The sequence below is a fragment of the Rhinatrema bivittatum genome, chromosome 19 (assembly GCF_901001135.1).
Source record: "Rhinatrema bivittatum chromosome 19, aRhiBiv1.1, whole genome shotgun sequence".
Lineage (NCBI taxonomy): Eukaryota > Metazoa > Chordata > Amphibia > Gymnophiona > Rhinatrematidae > Rhinatrema > Rhinatrema bivittatum.
In genome coordinates this window covers 33,919,119-33,940,885 of record NC_042633.1, presented here as the reverse complement: position 1 = coordinate 33,940,885, position 21,767 = coordinate 33,919,119, and the positions used below count along the sequence as shown (strand labels likewise).

Below are 21,767 nucleotides of genomic sequence, written 5' to 3'. Positions count from 1 at the left end.
GAGTAGATATAACTCCGTTTACAGTGGAGAATGTGTGGGAAGAGCTGGGGAAACAAAGTGGACAAAGCCATGGGGCCTGATGAGGTTCATCCCAGGATACTGAGGGAGCTCAGAGATGTGCTGGCGGAACCACTGAGTGACCTGTTCAATAGATCCCTAGAAACAGGAGTTGTGCCAAGTGATTGGAGAAGAGCGGTGGTGGTCCCGCTTCACAAGAGTGGGAGCAGAGAGGAGGCTGGTAACTATAGGCCAGTTAGCCTCACCTCGGTGGTGGGAAAAGTGATGGAGACGCTGCTGAAAGAGAGAATAGTGAACTATCTACAGTCGGGAGAACTGCTGAACCAGAGGCAGCATGGATTCACCAGGGGAAGATCCTGTCTGACAAATCTGATTGACTTTTTCGACTGGGTGACTAGGGAGTTGGATCAAAGAAGAGCGCTCGACGTCATCTACTTGGGATTTCAGCAAGGCTTTTGATACGGTCCCGCATAGGAGGCTGATGAATAAAATGAGAAGCTTAGGAGTGCCGAGGTGGTGGCCTGGATTGCAAACTGGTTGACGGACAGAAGACAATGTGTGATGATAAATGGAACTTACTCTGAAGAGAGAGCGGTGTTAAGCAGAGTGCCGCAAGGATCGGCGTAGAGACCGGTCCTATTAAATATCTATGTGAGTGACATAGCGGACGGGATAGAAGGTAAGGTTTTGTCTGTTTGCGGAAAGATCTGCAACAGAGTGGACACGCTGGAAGGAGAGGAGAGAATGAGACGGGATTTAAAGAAGCTGGAAGAGTGGTTGAAAATATGGCAGCTGAGATTCAATGCCAAGAAGTGCAGAGTCATGCATATGGGGTGTGGAAATCCTGAAGAACTGTATTCAATGGGGGGGGGGTGAAGGGCTGATGTGCACAGAGCAGGAGAGAGACCTTGGGGTGATAGTGTAACAATCTGAAGTCAGCGAAATAATGTGACAAGGTGATAGCTAAAGCCAGAAGAATGCTGGGCTGCATAGAGAGAGGAATATCGAGTAAGAAAAGGGAAGTGATGATCCCCTTGGTTAGGGCTTCACCTGGAGTACTGCGCTCAGTTCTGGAGACTGTATCTCCGAAGAGAGAGACAGGATGGAGGCGGTCCAGAGAAGGGCGACCAAAAAGGTGGATGGTCTTCATCGAATGACTTATGAGGAGAGATTGAAGAATCTAAATATGTACACCCTGGAGGAAAGGAGGAGCAGAGGTGATATGATACAGACTTTCAGATACTTGAAAGGTTTTAATGATTCAAAGATAACGACAAACCTTTTCAGTTGGAAAAAAATCAGCAGAACCAGGGGTCTCGATTTAAAACTCCAAGGAGGAAGACTCAGAACCAATGTCAGGAAGTATTTCTTCACGGAGAGGGTGGTGGATGCCTGGAATGACCTTCCGGAGGAAGTGGTGAAGACCAAAACTGTAAAGGACTTCAAAGGGGCATGGGATAAACACTTTGGATCCATAAAGTCTAGAGGATGTGAATGAAGAGAGGGTGGCTCACGGGAACGACGGCGACTACCTGGTGATAATACCCTTATTCAATAAACATACACACGGTTAATGTAACTCCAACATTGCTCTAAGCTTCAGCAGCAATGAGGAAATGTGGAAAAAAGGATTTGCATTCACAAAAAAAATGGGGAGTAGCTTGCTTGTTACGGCGGTTACTATCCCAAACCAAATAAGCCTGACACTGAACTTTCAATGCATATCCAGCATAGCTCTCTACTTCAACGGCAGGGAGGAGTGAAGAAATGTGGATCTATATTCAGGCAACAACCAACAAGGACTGAATTACATAGTCTGGATAAACAGATAAGCATGGGTGTAGCTTGCTTATTGTGGTGGTTAATATCCCTAACTAATTAAGCTATTTCACTTAGATGCAGTTCCAACACTGCTCTCTACATTAATGGCGGGGGTGGAAGGGAAATAGAATAAAAAAGGTTACTAAGAGCCAAGAGTAACAAATAAGTATGAGAGAGAAAAAAAAAAAGTGCGAAAGCTTGCTGGGCAGACTGGATGGGCCATTTGGTCTTCTTCTGCCGTCTTTTCTATGTTTCATTGTCAGTGAAAGTCAGGATATGCTCTGTTCCTATCCTAACTTTTCATAAGACCCTCAAGCCCCTTAGGGAAGGAGTTTATTATTTAGAGATGAGAGTTCCCCAATAGAGTTATTTAGAGAAATGAACCAGACTGGATGTATGAAAATAATCTCTTTATTCAGATAAAAGTTATCTTTTAAAGCATGTGATTTAATTTCTCCACTGCCGGTCCCAAACTTTGGAACTCTCTCCCATCAGACCTCAGACTAGTGCAATGCCCTATTGTATTTAAGAAAAGACTCAAGACCTGGTTATTCAACCAAGCATTCTCCTAACTTCAGCATTTATGTTTATTCCAACCTATGATCCCTTTCATAGGTAACCCCCAGAGAGCAATATTAAAAAACCCAGCCTTATGCCCAACACCCGTTCGTAACTCCAGCCTACATTAGGCCCCATATCTGTTACTTTATGTTGTTAACCCCTTTTATTGTTATCCAAGTTCAATTTACCTGTTTATTGTAAGACATCCTCTTGTCATGGTTATTGTTTAGAATGTAAACCAACTTGATTAGTAATTCTGTTACTGGAAAATCGGTATATAAAAGTGCTAAATAAATAAGTAAATAATTAATTTATGAAGCATTATACATCTCTAATCTTATCTTAATCAAACAGTACAGAGCTGTAAGTGTGATAAGAATAGTTACTGCAACTATGGCAATTAGATAAATATCTACTAAAGACATTTTTCCTGTTAAATAAATTCTTTCTAGTACATGATTAGCTAATACTAGCTAGGGCTTAATGATACTAGCTCGGGTTCTCTTAAGCAGAAATAATTAAAAGCTTACCAAATGTCGTGAAGCGTTTGGCCCTTTAAAGTCTCTCTGGTGATCAGTCAAGGTTTTTCTCGGTCCGCTCCCTGTACTGTTCTTAACAGGGGTTTAAATAGACAGAATAGCCCGGTCGGTGGGGGCTCAGATTTTGAAGGCCCCCAAGGACAAAGATAAAAAAGTTGGAAGGCATCCCACTTGAGGAAAATTAACTTTTTTGCCCCCCTTCCTAAGACACAGGTGTCTGGAAGGCAGCCCAGAAGAGGCCCTCATTTAAGTAAAAGTGTAAAATGGATTTCGTATGCTTCAGTATAAACTTAATATGACTGACTACACTGTACATGCACGGCTGAAAAGAAACACTTTTCTAACATTTTCTGACACCATGACAGTCTAATCTGCAAGCCAGTTAGGATATAACAGTGCGCTAGCCAAATGATCCCAATCTATTGGGATCAAAGGAGACAAGCAGTTGAGAAACTTGTCAGTAAGGGCGAGTCCTTTCTAGGTCATGTAGCAGGGCTGGCTTTCAGTTCAAAGAGTGACAAGCCCTCTCTCCTCTGTGCGCATAAGGTCTTGGAAAGAATGAAGGAAGCACCATAGCTTAATATGGAATGCAGACACCGCTTTTAAAAGGAACTGGGGGAGGATACATAGAACCACCATAGCGTGAAAAAGCTTCGGGTATGGTAAATATGAACCAGAGCCTGTAGTTCACCTACTTCTCATGTCAAAGTGACAGTCATGAGAAAAACACTTTCCAGGTAAGAAACCCAAGTCCACCAACTAAAGAGGTTTGAAAGGTTTCATGAGTTGAGCAAGAACCTCAGATGGCTTCCATCAGTTGACCCTATGCTTTTATTATGTTACTGGTTCAGTCATATACACCTCTTAGGGCACTCAAGAACTATGTTTAAATAAAGCCTGAACCATGCTCAGTCAACAGTATCATAGGACCAGCTGACCCCATGCAGTTCAAACTTCACAGCAAAGACAGTAGAGGAGGTGGCAGAGGCTGGTACAAAGAATGCTCTCTGTGAGTAGGACATGGCAGCAAATACTCACTGGCCTTACAGCGCCAATTCTGAGCTTTCCAGTTGGATGAACTGGAAGGGGGGGGGGAGATCATCCTGGAGGGTGGTGGAGGGGAAAGAGAAAATCATGCCAGGTGCGAGGATTGGAAGGAGGAGAGAGGATTATGTTGTGAGGCACAATGAGAGAGGGGGGGGGGGGGGTGTTTCCTCACAGGCCGATTCATCTGACCCACACCCCACCTAGGGTCAACCATGCAAACTGTAAAACTCACACACATTCATTGTGGATAGATATGTTAAAAAAAACAATTGACCAGATGAGGACTAGGTTAAGAACCACTGCTCTAAACCAGTGATTCCCAGGTGATTCTTGAGAACACACAAAAAAATCTGTTTTTTCACATATACATTTGAATGCATTGTAATGTGTACTTTTGATACCTATCCAGAAAACAAGTGTCAAAGATTGAGAACCAAATTCAGGAATCACTGTACTAAATGATGCACAGAAATAAAAGATCAACAAATACTAAGTGATGTCCGTGTTAAGGTTCTACACTCCAAACCAAAGCAATGCACTCAGGATCATAAGGTCGTAAGATGAGAGCCATGAGGTTGGTGGGTCTACTGGTGTCCTACATTAAAGAAACAGATTACAAAAAAATCTCCTTTCCCTCCAATGGCTGTCCAGGCAATACTGCCATAAGTGGAGTGGTTAGAGCAGCAGACTGAGAACCCCTGCTCCTTGCGACCATGGTCAAGTTTACTTCACTTTCCACTGCCTCAGGAACAACCTTAGATTGCAAGCCGTCCGGGACAGGGAAATACCTTAACAGCCTGCACATAATTAGCCTTGAGCTACCAATGCAAAAGCAGGAGCTAAATTCACAAATAAAGAACAAAAACTAAGATTTATTTAAAGACAACTGCATGTTGGTGAGCCTAGCTCCATCTCTTCTGAAATCTGTACATGTTACACAGGATCTCTTAAATTAGCTGAAATCCTGCTTTTTTAATGTGTGTCACAGCCTGACCCATGCACACCTCTGCCTTACAGGCCTCATGTGGTTCTTAGCCACAGACGCGGAGCCCTTGGCTTTTACCCCTGGATGCTTACTGATCAGATCCAGCTGCACAGCAAGAATTCTTTTATTCTCTGAAGACCGCCATTTTAAGCTTCTCTTTACAATCCCTCCCACTCTTCTGGAAGCAGGCACAGAAACACAGAAAGTGGCTTACCAAGGCCACCAGGCCTAGAGGGAAATTCCTGGTCACCAGCTCCCTACTTGTAACCAGAAATGTTATGACCTCCAGTTGACACCAACTCCTACCCCCAACCCTTTTCTCCACCTGCTATCAACCAGACTCTTCCTTCCTTTTTCTCCCTCTGGTTTCTTGCACACCCCCCCCCCCCCCCCCCGGTTCCTCCTCCCTCCAAACCCACACCCGTTCCCTATAAGCACAGGTCACAGCAGCATGGACCTCCCCCCCCCCCCCCCCCTCCCTAGCTCGGACTCTGCCGGCAGGCCCTCACTCAGGAGTTTCCCCACGAGGTAGATGCCGCCAATACAGTACGAAACGGAATGAAAGAAAAAGCCACTCGTCATTGTTGGCCAGTATCCACCTTCAAAAAAAGCTGACTAGTACCTAACATGGTTATTTCCAGCATTTTCACAGAAATTGGAAAACATTGATCAAAATTCCCGCCCCCCTCACCCGGCCAAACCCTTGCCAATACGTTCAGACTGTGCGAAAAACTTCTGGTTACCGCAGCTTAACCTGAAACTTCATGCTCTGGTCAGACCAATCCAGTCTATCGTTAACTAATCACCACATGCTGGATCCAACTGGTTTACCCTGGGCTCGCGTGTCACAAATTACATCGCACACTGCATGAACCCAGACACCAGGCACTTATTTTTTTTTTCCATTTTCTATTTGTAAGCTTTTAACATCAAATAAACGATACAAATTTTGAAAGAACAAAGCCTGACACACCCAATCAGAGAAAAAAATAATACGTTTAACACTAATTCGCCACCATATAGAAACACAATCAGAGCTCTTTTTATCTAAAGATTTCCTGGCACCTAAAACTCGGGCTTTGGCAGCCAATGGAGAGGATGCTAGTCAGTTCTATAAGCAGCTGCTGCCAAGCATGGCCAAGCACGCATTTGGTGGACTGAGGGGAAAGAGGAAGAATTTCTGGAGAGTAAAGGAAAGCAAAAAGTAAAAATGAAGGAAAAGAAATTGAAAAGTGAAAAAAAAAGTAAAAAAATTAAGCTCAGGAAGGAATTCACTGCCAGAGGATGCGGTTAAGGCAGTTACTGTAATTGGGTTTAAAAAAAAAGGTTTGCATAGGTTCCTGGAGGAGGTGTCCATAAACTGCTATTAACCAATAGGGAATAGCCACTGCTATTACAGGCATTAGTAGCTTGGGATCTATTCAATGTCTGGGTACTTGTGACTTGGATTGGCCACTGTTGGTAACAGGTTACTGGGTTTGATGGACCATAAGATGAGCACAAAAAAAAAAAAATTATAAAAAACAAAAAAAAAAAAAACCAAAAGAAGAAAACCGTGGGGTTTTTTTTAGTTTGTTTTTTTTTTTTTTAAAGAGTCTCCAGTTGCTATGGATTTTTGGCTGGCACCTACATTTACTAAATATTTTTTCCAGGCTTGGTAGCACCTACCACATAATTCGGGCTTCTGATTTCGTGTGTTTTCAGTTTGTTAGTGTTTTCATAGCACAGGTCCTATTGCTGGGTACTTTTCTGGTCGAATCAAGTACATTCATTTGCGCAGATGAGGCATCATTACCGTGGAAAACGCAGAAAAAGAAAGTGGAAAATCCAGGATAGGCAAAGGATGGGTGAAAGTATTAGGGGAAGTGGTATTCTCCCTGTGTTTATCTAGTTAATGGGAAAATTAGGTTTTCTTTCCTTGCTTCCAATCAGAACAATCCAGCACTCATGAGGTTTAGCATTCCTTCCAGCAGATGGAGACAGAAGAATTTGATTTACGGACCCATGTAGCACACTTCAGTAGAATTGTAACAGAGCAAACGCAGAGGAGATTCCAAGGCTCCTTAACGCACAACTCTTAAACTAACACAAACAGTGCAACAGACTGCACGCTGACGGCTAATAAGAGCGGGACCCCGGAATGGTATTTGGATTATGGAGAGCGGACCCGAAGGATTTAGATGAATTTGCAGGGACAAAATAGCCCCCACCAAAAAGTGAAAAAAATGAAGAGCAGAACTATGATTTATAGCTTAAGACTACTTGAAACAAACTTGATGCTTCCCAGCCTCAATCAGTTGGAACAGATGGAAGCAAGCTAAGAGCAGATCTGTGTCCCAGCACTGTAAATCCTCATAATCTGGGGGAGAAATCGATCTTCAGCCAACTCTCAGTAGAGACAGATTGGAGGCTGCACCACTTATCAGAAAGAGGGCCTGATAAGAAAAAGTGAGCTAACTACTGAATTAGAGTCTAATTACTGAACAAATAACCACTGTATTTTCTTACTTAGACCTCTGTATGTATATTTGTCTGGGTAGATACACACCAACAGATACACATACATAAAACCTTTGGTACTGTGCTCTTTGTTGTGCCCTGATCATTTCCGGCAGTGCCTCATGCATGCTGGTAAAAGGGTGGAGGAGGCCTGAGGCATTCAATCTGTTTTTTCCTAGGCTCTTTTTCCTCTCCTCTCTCTTTACATCCCTCTGCAATAAGTCACTCCTATCCGTGCCCTTCCAGACTCCGTGCTTTCCACCTGGCTGCGCTGAGGGCTTGGAATAGTTTTCCTGAACTGCTGCGTCATGCTCCCTTTCTCTTGCCATGTTTAAATCCCAGCTAAAGACCCACTTTTTTAACAACGCTTTTAAATCTTAGGCCTCATTGCCTGCTTTTAGTCTTGACTAACTTTCTTTTCTTTTAACCAAGTCTCTCTTCCTGTATGTTTGTCTTATTAGAATGTAAGCTCTACTGAGCAGGGACTGTCTTTTTGTAGTTTGTACAGCGCTGCGTATATCGTGTAGCACTATAGAAATGGTAAGTAGTAGTACAAAATTATTTTTCACTCAACGCACAAATAAGCTCTGGAATTTGTTGCCAGAGGATGTGGTTAGTGCAGTTAGTGTAGCTGTGTTTAAAAAGGATTGGATAAGTTCTTGGAGGAGAAGTCCATTACCTGCTATTAAGTTGACTTAGAAAATAGCCACTGCTATTACTGGCATCAGTAACATGGGATAGACTTAGTTTTTGGGTACTTGCCAGGTTCTTGTGGCCTGGATTGGCCACTGTTGGAAACAGGATGCTGGGCTTGACGGTCCCTTGGTCTGACCCAGTTTGGCAATTTATGTTCTTATGTCCACTGGAAAAAGAATCTGAGGTTCCCCAGAGGAATCCTTCACCAAACTGCTGGCTCCTGGGGCAGACAAAATGGCTGCGGTCGCCACTTAGGAGGAAATCTGAAACCCCAAACGACTTGCTTCAGAACCAAAGTCCAGCTACCGCGTTTCTGACAATCACTGCAGAAGAGGAATTCCCTCTGCCTAAGTCTGCATGCCCAACATGAAATCTGGAAATACCAAAATACTGATTCAAATAAACAGGATCTCTCTCTTAAAACAAAAAAAAGACAGCAGAGTAAATTTCTCCAAGCAGGAGCCATCCTACAGCTCTAGTTCCTAATTTATTTGATTTATATTCCACCTTTAAGGCACTTCAAAGCAGATTATGTTCAGGTATTGTAGATATTCCCTACCCCCAAAGGGCTTACAATTTAAGTTTGCACCTCAGGCAACGGAGAGTGAAGTGACTTGCCCAAGGTCACCAGGAGAATTAAAAGTAAGTGATAAATCCCTTCCCTTCCATCCATTTTCACGGAGCCAGATTGTTCCTCCTCTTTCCAGTATCGCAGATAAGCAGCTAAATTTAGAGGAAGAACATCCCTGGAACTTGAAGCTCTTCCAAATACCGTTAGAATAATTCTAAAAGTAAATACATTTTTCACCCCCCCAAGTCCTGTGATTTAAAGAGCTCTCCCTGTTTTACAGTCCATAGCTTAATGCATTTTCCTTAATTAGAGCAGAGTCCGGAGTGCAACGCAGATGTCTGACCAAGGCTAAATCCTGTATTTTTTTCCCCAAACTGAAACTTTTAGCATGGACAACATAACATCACCTCCATTTCTGTTTGCATAGGCACTGCTGTCCTCAAAGCTGATAACCGATCTCCAAACTTTCCTTAGGAATGATTTTGCTGGGTGATAAGCAACTAGTACTCAAACTTGCCACTGAGCCAGAGACAATACCCAAGCCGGTCCATAGAAAAAAAAATCTCCTCCTGTGTACATCCTCTTTCCTCCATCCCATCCCACACCAAGACAATGCAGACATTGCTCCATTCAAAATCCAGTCTAGACACACAGCACAACAAACCCAGTATCCTGAAGCAGCAAATGCATCCACTCAGTGGCACCAGCATAGGGAGAGGTAACCCCCAGTCAGGTTTTCAAGGTATCCACAATGAATATGCATGAGAAATTTGCATATAATGGAAATCTGAGGCAGTATACAATTAAGCATGCAAAATCAGGAGTATACAATATATTAATAAAAAAAAAGCTGCCACAGAATCTAAAAATAAAGGCAACCCAATACATCATTCTACATTACAAAATATGCATAAATTGTTATTGAGCAGCTTTCAATTCAATTTTTATTAAAATAAATATTTTTGGTGCGTTTTCCTACGATCAGAGGGGGTTAATTTGTTCCCAGATGAATTTATTAGCAAAGTGGCTTTATTTACTTCAAACGCTGCCGATCTTTCTCATTACCAAAAATATGAGAGAGATAAAAGCTTTAATTGATAGGTTTCTTTGGAAATATATCACGGACCCCACTGATGGGGAGCTGGGAAGAGGAGGGAATGGGTCTGGCGAATCTAAGATGGTATAATATGGCGCCTTTACTTAGACACGCTGGAGATCGGAGGATAAATACAACTTCTTATACTCCTCGAGTCTTAGAGCGAGAACTGATTTTCCCCCTGGAATTAAGAAATATTTTAAATTGCAGGGTCTCCCAGGGCAAAGCCGCACGTGAAGGCTTTCTTCCTTTTGTTGGAAAGTCCAAACTTTCCGCCAGGCGTTCGGGCTGCTATTTTTACATCACGGGCCACAGCGTGGAATCGTTTTGGGAATGAGGTAAAGGTGGCTCTCTTTTCAGGAGCTGCAAGAAAAAGTTTCATTTGGAGCAAAGTATTTTTTTTTTTATTGCGTGCAAGCCAAGCATTATGCAAACTCTTTAAACTCACAGGAGCTGTGGCAAGAGAAGAAGAACATTGCCCTTGACATCTCATCTTGGGGTTATATAAGTTTAAAAAAAAACCCCAAAAAAACACAGGGAAGCTCCAGGACTCCTCCTCTCTGAGGAATCGCAGGCAGGAGGAACTGAATATTGGGCTTAGCACAACAGCTTACGTAAATTGCTTTAAAAAATTACAGGAAATATGGATCTGAAAGACTCAGAATAAATTCCTGCTTCAACTTGATCTTTCACAAAAGCAAGCCCGAGTATTACAACTGTCAACAAGGGCTCTATGCAAGAAATACATATGGTCAAACCAGTGGTACCCTTGGGCATTCATTTTGGACCTATCCTAGGCTTCAGTGTTTCTGACGGAAGGTCCTTGAATTTATTTATTCTGTTACTGGGACACGGGTGCCTCGAGGCAGAACTGGTATTATTTGATGACTTGTGTACGATATTCTTTCAGGACAGATACATACATCTCTGGTGTCGAAAGGTATTTGTCCTTGCAAGAAGAAAAAAAAAAAAGCAATTTTGCAAAAATGGCTGGAACTTGAAGTACCTACTATAATTCAGCTAAGGAATGCTATTTTTCATTTTTGTACCATGGAAAAATAAGTGGTTTAGAAAGATAGCTTTCAAATTAAACCTCCATTTCTACACATTTGGAATACGAGTTTGCACTTGCTCTCAGCTAAGTCAAGTGTATGATTATGAATGATTAGTTGGTGAGGAATGGGTTCATTTTTGAAGGATGGCATCCAGTTGCATTGGGGTGGAAGGAGTCAGAAGGCTAAGTCTGACCAGGCTGAATTGTTTATATAGCCTTAGCAGTAGACAAGAACTCACCACTGTGGAGGTTGTATATTAATGTGTTTGTATGAAAACGCAATAAAGCATTTCAACATAAAAAATGTTTTCAAATGTGTGTTTTTGTACACCTCAGGCTAGATAAGTGAGAAAAAGATGGAGGAGGTGAGGGAGGCCCAGAAGACAAGGATGACGAGAAATCTGAGAGGTGGGTAGCACAGACATCTCATGAAATTAAAGCTTCAATCACCAGTAGATTTTTAGGGGAATTCTTGAAGTAGCACGGACATTTCCACCCTTGGTCTCCTGAGGGCAGGAATGTCAAGAATGCTATTTGAGCAAAGTGGCATGATCTTTGCATTGGTCCACTTGGATATATAGAAATAAGGGCCAACATATGCTGTGGGTGAAACCCTTTTACTGCATTAACTCAATATATCTGACTAGCTGGATTGGCCACTGTTGGAGACAGGATGCTGGGCTTGATGGACCCTTGGTCTGACCCAGTATGGCATCTTCTTATGTTCCCCTCCCTTAACTTGAAAAGATGGAGAGCGAGGAGGATAAAAATTCCAGAAGAGTTTGAAATTACACCACTTTCTAAGGATCCTCTAAAAGAAGATGCGAGGAGATCTCTCTTGCAATAGAAGAGTTGTCTTGCTCTGTCATATTTTTTACTACTTTGATCACATGTGAGCCAAAGACATTTGCATGTAGAAGCTTAGGTACCCTGGTCAAATCCTATGTTTCAAAAACATTTCTAAGTGAACGCCAAAAAATTGCATAGTACAAAGTCAGACACCAAAAATAAACGCAATGAACTCACAAGTGTTACGTTTGGAGGCGCGCTGCCTCAATCACCCCTCAATGCCACCAAATCCGCCACACACACAGTTTCCCTCTGTGGAGGCACCGCAAGCCACCACTGCCCTCAAGTCTTCTTAAGTGCATGCACATCCGACAGCCCGCCTCTTAAAGGCAGCATCTTTGGAGTGGTCAAGGAGCAGAAGACGTCTTGGCAACAGGTCCCTTAAATGAGCACCTCCTTATTGCGTGTCCCCGAGGTCCTTGCTTCCTGCTATGGTTCTGTCCTCCCTGCCCGTTCCTGGTCTTGTGTGTTCTGATTTGTCCTAGTTCTCACCCTCATCTCTTCCTTTCTTCTTTGGATTGTCTTCCTGGTTTGACCCCAGCTTGTTCTTTGACTATTCTGATTGGCTGCTGGACCTGACCCCATGGTTTGTTCTTCACCATCGCCCCATCTGCTGCCTGCCCCGATCTTTGACTTGTCTACTGGATTCTGCTGTCTGCAGCCTGTCTCGACCCTCACCTGGACTCTCTCTCCTACCATTACACTAGGACACCCCTAAGACCTGCCAGCCATCTGAACCCAAGGGCTCAACCTGCAGGAATGACAGTTGGTATAGGCAAAGCTCCAGCCAGTCTCCTTCGGGATACGCCCGCTAGCAGGTGGTGTAGGCTGTGCAGGCTCGTCTGCCCCGTGGTGTGAACCGCACAAGGGTCCACATCCCTAAGAACAGGATAATAAACCAATAAATGACTGTGTGGAGTGCCCAAAAAATAGATTGAAAGGCATACTCATAATAGAGATGTGAATCGGAACCAGAATCGGATCCGATTTCAGTTCCGATTCACATCTCTATAGATGTGAATCGGAACCAGAATCGGATCCGATATCAGTTCCGATTCACATCTCTATGCATATGAGTATGCCTTTCATGATGATATGATGATATGGAGATTTGAGCATTGCTCAAATCTCCATATCATCATAAAAGAATGAGCTGCATTATGATTCCATTATAAATAGTATTTAAAGATTTTTCAAAGTATTTTGCACATGAATTGTATTATCTTCAGAGCATTACACTTATATGGTTCCATTACCATTTTTTTAAATGACTTTTCAAAAAAAAAAATTGCACAAGAAAACAGTCCTTTATAATCTTCAAAACTTTAAACTGATTAACTTAACAAAAGCTCTCAACGTTGGAAAAAAGCCTCAACATGCAAATTCACACACATAGCACTTCTCTTCATTAACATGCATGTGTCTTCAGAATGACACTCAGGATGACTTGGGAATAAGTATGTGAAGAGATTCTACTTCCCCCCCCCCCCCCCCAAGAGTCTGGTTTACAATTATAATATTTCACTGACGATTTGTAGCTGTCTGCAAATATTTAGGCAGCTCTGGTCAAATTTTGTGTTTCAATCAATCTAAGTGAATAGAAGATGACAACTTCCACATGGTACAAAGTTAAATACGCCAAAGGGAAGGAAAACTAGTAACAATTGCAAAATGTATCCTCCCTACAATTAATAACCCTCAAAGCCACTAATATAGCAGCATAAAATGTATTTGAAAAAAGGCCCAAAGTAGGGTCAACCTACCATCTTCACATAACAGTGGTTCAATGATTAGCTTAACTTGAAGAATGATGTTCATTCAACCGGACACAGACACATGCATCAGAAGTCCTTTACCTTGCAAGCATACAGTTGTCCAACTTGTGCCTTGCTTCTCAACAAGCTTTCACTATATTCAAATCATCAGTCTTCAATCTAAAGTGGATATTTGCATATGCAATTTTTCAAAAAAAGTGAACAGACTTGAAGGAAGACTAACTTTACAGAAGTAATGATTATTACTTTTAATCTCTCAGATTGTGATTACTGTTCTGTCTACTTTCAACAACCATGGGCTCCTCTTAAGCATCAGCTGTCTGACCATTTGAACATGAAGATAATTCACTCTCATAAAGCAGGGGAAGGGTAGAAAAGAAATCTCTAAGCTTCCAGGTAGCAATTTCAAATGTCAGAAACATTAAGAAGTAGAAGTTACATGAACAGTTGAGGTGAGGGACAAGATTCAGAAGACCAAGAACAATTTTTGATAAAACGACCCCAATATTGGTCAGACCTGCAAACTAGAAACTACAGAACACTACAAACAAGAAATGAAATGTTTAGCTGCTACTGGAGTACTTGTTCACAGATTCACAATTCCGTGTAGCTCACACACGAATGATCTACATGGAAGAGTTGTCAGAAGGAAACCTTTTCTACAACCTCATCATACAAGTCATTGTCTAATAAACCTGAATCTTTTTGAAATGTGTTTTGGAAGAATCGAAAATTAAACTATTTGGCCGCAGCCACACGATACATGTAAAGAAACAAACATCTTGCCAACCATTAAACTTGAGGTGTGTGCGCATGCACATGAGTGGGGACCTACTATGCTTTGGAGTTCTGTTACAGCCGGCACAGGTGGAACATATCCTAGAAACTAATGTTCCACAGAAATTGAAGCTGAAAGGAAGGTTGGATATTTCAGCAAGACAATGATCCAAAACATACCTCAAAATCAAGCACAAAGTCCTTACAGGAAAGAAAAATGAAAATTCTGGAATAGCCTTGGCCATCCCCAGACAAATATTATTGGGAAGATCTCAAACATGCACATTTACATTCTGTTTTATCGGTATCAGTGCAAATTACGTTAGTGTTAAAGGCTAAATATTTTAAACTGTGAATCCTGCTTAGCTGAAATATATTTCAGCTAAGCAGGATTTTCATGCAGCGATGCAGAGCTTTGTGCAGTCTTAGAATCTGTAAGCGGGGTTGCATAAATCATCTATTCAGGTGTTGCAGCTTGGACAGAACTCTATGGCTCACCTTCTCACAGGCTGCTGACACAGGGCACGTAACTCCCCTTATCTTAAGGAGATCCACTGATTACCTGAGATGCAGCAGATTTGTTTCAAAATTTTAAATGCTTTACGAGATGGTGGGACAAAATAAATCACCCCATTCTATTGGTACGCAGCATCCAGAAGACCAGTCATTAAAAAAGGTACTTTTCCCCAAGTAATCTGCAGGTGTGCATTTTCAGGCACAGGACATGAGTTACAGAATTCTCCTCCTCCTTTTTTAAGGGGATTAAGACTATAAAAGCGTTTGAAGCAGGTTCAAGCACATCTCGTTTGGAGACAGTACTTTTGAGGGAGATATCGTGTACTGACGAGTTTCAAGGGACTTCCCCAACAAAACTGATGTTACATCATAGCTTATCATCTAGGTGAAATTCATTTTTTTTATGGTAACAGAGAGGCATCCCTACTACAAACATTTGTAATAAGAAGTGTATAAAAAAAGTCATCTTCTTCAAAACAATGCTAAAGCACAAAAAAAAAAATTAAAATACAATTTACAACATGTTAACCTACAACTATCAAAACATAATGTCTTAGAAACTGATGTAAAGCATTTTTAGCAGGGTACACTAATCTTTCTCCCAAGAACTGACAACAGAAACTCTCTCGACAAAATTATTTTAATGTTTCATCATGACAAGCTCTTTCCAGCGTGGCTCTGGGAAATTCTGGAGGCACAGAGGTTAGCATCATCCATGCAATATCGACCAGGTAAAAAAAACAAAAATGTTTAGCCTTGAAAACTGGCTCCAGGAGGGGAAAAAAAGAGAGACACAATGATACCACCTATCGTGATGTGCGACAGCGGACTAGAAATCTGCACTTGGACGCTTAAAAGAGCCTGCACAGAACATTCCTAAAGATTCCACTTTTTTTCCTGCATACATTTCTGGCAATTTGCTGGACAAACTGTGACAAAACCTGAGCTTCACAATTGGGTATTTTGTCACAATAAATGGTCAAGCGGTAGAAGCATGCAACTTGCTCCATCACCACACACATCATCATTTCTCACAAATTCTTTTAAAGAAAGTTTTTGGGGGCTGCTGCCGAGAGGATGTGCCGGGTTCAACTATAGGGCCCGGGATGCTGCAGATACAGTATATGCAGAGCCCCGGGAAGCAAAGGCGTTTCAACCACGGTTTAACTCAGGGGGGTCCACGATAACAGGGTTCTGGAAGAAACCACGGTCTGTGACTCCTGGCCAATGACTGCCACTGCAATAATCTAGCTAGGAGATGTAAACAGATGCCCGTGCTACCATGTCCCAGCCCTGGTTCTCACTGAGCGGAAAACTTAAAAAAAAATTATATATAGGAGGAAACAGTGGATCAAAAAAAAAAAAGAAAAACCCAGCAAAAACCTGATGTTTTTCTCTCTTTCAAAGTCAAAGACAGCATAATAAACAAGTGTGCCCCTCCAAGGGGACCTATGATAATGTTGGTGGAAAAAACAGCAAGGTTCCCCCCATCACAATGTTTCCAAAAGCAACAAAAAAATCTTGCTACCTTGCCATGCATCTGACCAACGGAGCACAGATTCTACATCAGATACTTCACAGCAACAGAGAATTAGAAAAAAAAAAAAAACCAAACACAAAGGAAATACATTTACTTGTGCAGTTTGTTCTAATAAACAGATACATTTTACTTGCAAGTTCCACTGAACCAGGCAGCAACGAAGCAGCAAGTCAACTGTTCACTCTGATCCCAAATTCACAATTCATAACGCCGTACAAAACTACAATGCAAGTCCATCACCCAAACCCAATCAATTGAATCCTTTTCAAGCCACCTTTTGCAGGGGGCAGAACAAAAACATTCTATGGTATTCCTGGCACCTCTCTCTGACCATGACACTGCACACAGCAGCAGCAGCCCTGCCCTTTCGCTGATGTGAGAAAGCAGGAAAAACCTCTGAGGTTGTGGGGGATCTGGTTTCCCCTCCTTCCAAGATCTGCTCAAGTACGAATTCTGACCTTTGAGAATAACATTCTCTGACTTCTTATTTGTGGCAATTTTTTATATATATATATATATATATTATATATATATATCAAACCTTTCTTGAAAAAATTATTTGGAGTGCTATATAGTGGCAGTTCACAGTATGCTGTATTTATTCACAATAGTGTGCATGTAATAGTTTGGCTGCTGTGTTAGTCCAGCTGAATGCACAGAAATAAATGTTGACATTTTATATAAATAACACACACACACACATACACAAACATCTTTCAGATTTCAGACTGCAGATGTAGATCCGTACTCAGAGGATGTTGTGAACTAAATCCAACATATTCCAGAATCCATGTGGAAACAACAAGCACACAAGGCTGCAAACAGAAACCTGCAGTCCCCCTTTTGCCGCACTGGTCTTCAGTAGTTTACATTTCTCTCCTTCATCGTATAGGAATGCAAATGGAAACAATCAATATTAATTTATACTCCAGATAGCTGCAGTTCTCATAACCTGTTATGAGATAGTGACTGTGAATCTTAGTACAGTAAACATTAAAGACCACTTCGTACACAATCTGACTAAACAGCACCCACTAAATACTACAAAGCAATACAAATAAAGCAAAGTTATCTTGAGATTACATCATATGTTTTGCGAGACAAAATATATCTTTCACAACCATGGAGAAAAATTCTTACTTTTTTGAATGATGTCATCCAACATCTGGGTCACACTACCATAAAAAGAACAAAAGACACCCCATGTATTGATCATTTAATCCTTCTGCAGGCTCTGTTTGGAGGTGAGCACTTAGTACTTCACTGCAGAACTCCTGACAGGGCTTGGGATTGCTGTACAGTTGCATCACCCACAACAAAAGTTTAAAAGCAAGGCAAGAAATTACAGCAGCCTTTAAAAAAAAAAAAAAAAAAAGAAAGAAAAAGGGAGAGGAGAGAAGGGAGTAAACATTCGTGAAATGAACCGGAAAGAGAGAAGCAACTTTCTCCTGGATCCATCCTCTTTTATTAAATATCCAAACGCCCTATCGCTCCTCCAAATTACATCCTTCCTTCCAGGCTACACCTCCAAGTGCCCAAAGCCAATGGCTGGCGTTTATCAATAAGAAATACTGTATTCACCTTACAGTGCAAACCAGCACTTAAATGAAACAAATCACTCAGCGCGTCCTACAGTTACTGCTCCACTCCGGGCATTAAAAGCAAAGCAGGAAAAGTCCGTTCCAGCCTTGGGAAGGGCCGTCAGAAATATACGTGGAGGAAACGCTCACACTAATATTTCTAAGGGAAGGAGGCTACAGCCGGTAGCGCATGGACGGCGGCAGCAGGGCAAGAACAAAACAGCCCCCCCCCCCCCCCCCAGGCCTCGGAAAGCGTTTCACAAATCAGCAGCTCACCCCAGTCTACGATGACCTCCATCTGCCGTGATGCAAGGCCGGGCAGCAGCCCCCTCCCCACCAGGCACAAAATGGGCAAAACCCTTCAGCTCCTGAGACGGGGAGGCAAACGATCCGCTGGCTGCGGGACCCAGGCCCCCGGGCGCACCACCTTCAACAGCGGTCTCGTCACATCCTGCCCTCCCCGGGCTGCAGGACCCACCGCCCGCCCGGTCGGCGGCCCTCCCCCCCCCCACCTCCGGCGCACGCCCTCCGCCCGCAGCAGCAGCAGATCCGCTTCCTCCCTTACAAAATGGCGGCCGCAGGAAGTTTCGGGCCCGATCTACCTCCTGCTTTCCCTATTCCTTCTCCCCCCCCCCCCGCTGCTCCGGACGGACGGACGGTTCTCCCTTCTCCTCCCTCCACTTACCGGATCCACCCCCCTCCGAAACCAGAGTCGCACCGAGGCCTACTGCGCTAATGGCGTAGCGTCCAACCCGCTCCAGCTACGCAAAATAATTCAACCGCGTAGCGCTCCGGTGCCGCCAATCTCCTATCCCCCCCCGCAGTCCGGACCGCGCTGTACGCAAAGGCCGCAGCGCCCGGAGAAAAGGGCGTACGTGCTCCGACCATAACGCAACACAAGTGACAGCTATGGGGGGGGGGGGGCGCAACTAAAAAGGCGACGACACACACACAACCCTCTTTACAGACAAAAGGCCGCTATGGTCTGCCAAAGCCGCTGTCCGACAAACATTCCTCAGACTTGTCAACAAACCAAACGCCTAAAGACACTCCGCACCGAAAAGCGATGTTATGCTGTGGCACTAACTTCTCCCATTATAGAGGAGGAGAGAGAAGCACAGAACAGCAAGCACCGAGAGTCATTCGGCTAGGTTATCCCCATTTTGCATCAATGGCAGAAGAATCCGACAAGTGCCCATAGAAGATGCACAGTCTCCTGCCTACACCCCCCCCCCCCCCGCCCCTATAAATTCAGGGTTCAAATCCCACCGAGCCTCTTTATGACCTTGCACGAGTTACTTCACCCTTCATAAGCCTCGGACTGTCAGCCCTCAGAGGCAGGGGGGGAATACTTGCTGTACTTGAACCGTAACAGGTCTTGAGCTCAGGTTTGGGAAGGCATGTAGTTAATATAATATCCAAAACCCAGCACTGACCACAGAGTATAACACAAAACTAAACATTTCATCGCTGTGTTTTGCTGAGAAAAGCACTACAGTCTAGGCCCTATGACTGAAGCAGCATTCAATATCAACGTTACTGTCACAACTCTCAAAAATGACAATGCAATCTCACGGTATGCTGTCACTAGCGGCCTTTTATTGAGGCTTTTTCTTCCATTCTGTATCCTGGGGGGGGGGAGGCAGACGCTTATGTCAGAGCCCCGTATGGCATCTGATCTAAGAAATAATACCAGTTAGATACCAATTACACAATCCAGGACTACACCATCATTAAAACAGCCCAAGAATAGGAAATGCGTTAAAGATACGTGAACGCCTTATTTAATCTGTTATAACAAGTTACATATTTCTTTCTTATTGGCAAGTTCTGATGGTACATTAATGATTGCTATGTAGTTGAGCTATCCCTTTAATTACAGTATCATGATCACATTGTAAGATTCCCATCAATAAAGTTTGTTTAAAAAAAAAAGTGTTGTACAAAGATAACCCTGAAACGCACAGCAGAGAGCACAGCATGTACTTCCCATATCTTCACGACCCGTACGTGCCTCCGAGGACTAGTTAGAGCCGATGCTGATCCAACAAAAAAAAAAAAAAAAAGCAGCACCGATGGGATGCAAATAAAGCAGAGCGACCCTCAAGCACCATGAAGTCCGTACAGGCAGTCAAATGCACAGCAAATGCACGAACGTGGGGGCAGCAAAAAGCCTAACATCTCAGGCCTGGCACCCGCTCTGCAGAACAAACCTAAATGCAAGGAGAGCTGTGTAACCAGGCAAAAAAAAAAAAAAAGGTAATTAAGGAAGATCCAGGAAAGTCTCCTGGACGTGAACAGTGTAGCACCAACTCGTAGAAAGCTCGTGAGATCTCCCCCCGCCCCTTATAGTTTTTCGTCTACGCGGGGAGGAGAGGGGGTAGAAAGAAAGCAGCGTTAAACAAAAAACAAAAAAAAGCCTAAGGGGTGGGTTACGCACATAGCCCACTGACAGCCGGGCGGAGGCAGCGCAAGGAACGCGCATCTCCCTCCATCTTCTCCCAGCCCAACAATCGTTGCGCTAACGGCGTAGCGCCTTCCCACCCCAATCCATCAAGCCCTGCCACCGCCCCCCTCCTCAAGCAAATGGGTCGCATAGGCCGGCCGGGCCGCCCGCGCCTCTTCCTCGGAAGGACAAAAAGCAGTACCGGCTTCCTCCCTCCGCCCCTGCGATGCGGGGCCGGGCCCGTGTACGCAATGCAGGCTACACTCCCCTCCGGGAGGGAGGGAGGGAGGAAGGATGCGTAACTCCAGCCGGGAATGCGACCTCTTCTTTCCCCCACCCAATAAGCTGCGCTGCGGGGCCGACCCGGCAGAGGCCGCAAGCGCAGGCCGCGGCCCTCCCACACCTTTCCCCTCCCAACCGCTCGCTGCCGTCGCCTCCTCTTACCTGCGGTAGGCCTCGCGGGCTGCCCAGTCTCTGTCCCAGCTCCGGAAACCGACGTCCTCCTCCTCCTCCGCCTCTTCCTCCTCCACACCCGCAGGGTGAAGGGAGGGAGGGGGGAGTGTTGGGGGGGAGGGAGGATGGGGTAAAACAAAAAAAAATTAAACCGCCGACGAGCGAAGAACCAAACAGACTCCGCTCCACGTCTCTCTCTCGCTCTCTTCCGTGTCCCTACCCGCCGCCTCCGCCACTACTTTCCCCCGCCCCTCGCTCGCTCCCTCTCTCTTGCCAGGCGCGCGGCGATGGTTTCGCCCGGTTTCTCGTAATCCAGTCGCGCGACCACAGGATGGAGGAATTTACCACATTAAAAGGGGGGGGGGGGGAGACGGGCGGTGGTTTATCCTCGGTGTGTGTGCACGCGCGCGGACCTTTCGGACCCCGAGCCCAGGACGAACTGCTCCCGTCTGCCGCGGCCTCTGACGTCAGACGCACGCCCCTACGTCAATAGAAAGATGGAGGTGTGAAAGTGTAATCGGCCAAAGCGTTTCGGCTGATTTTTTTTTTTTTTAACCCTTCTCGCGCTTGCTCACGGTCAGAGGCGGAGCCGGGTGCGAGGGGACGCAGCTCCTCCCACCGCGCTCACGCAGAGGGGGCGGGCTTTTCTGCGAGACTTGGCGCCCGGAAGGACCGGGGAGCTGAAAAGTGGGAGGAAAGGGGCAGGGCTAACGTCGGGCCCACTGGCCAATAAGTTCACAGAAGAGAGAATAATTGTGATCCAATAAGATTGCACAATAGGGAGCTGTAAGGCTAATAATGTCTACGTAACGGGGTCGGGAAGTACTGTGGCCAATGAGGGCACAGAGAACGGCACAGACCAGACGATGGGAAATATCATCACTGACAAGGGAGAGACGTGGCCATTGATGTCAGGGAATAGGAAATGCTGGGGGCGATGATTT

General features: G+C 44.2%; 1 protein-coding gene across 7 annotated transcripts in view; it reads right to left on the bottom strand.

Annotated features, from left to right (window-relative positions):
- Positions 1-21,295, bottom strand: part of BRD4 (bromodomain containing 4) — a 167,288-nt gene extending 145,993 nt beyond the window's left edge. For 3 of the 7 annotated variants that reach the window (XM_029584201.1, XM_029584203.1, XM_029584202.1), the window contains exon 1: positions 20,815-21,295. The gene's annotated coding sequence lies outside the window, so the exon portion shown is untranslated. Of the gene's footprint in view, positions 1-17,484; positions 17,697-18,200; positions 18,410-18,609; positions 18,800-20,814 lie in introns of those variants that run through there. The other 4 variants (XM_029584196.1, XM_029584200.1, XM_029584198.1 and 1 more) reach the window with 3 other exon arrangements.
- Between the last annotated feature and the right edge of the window lie 472 nt (positions 21,296-21,767).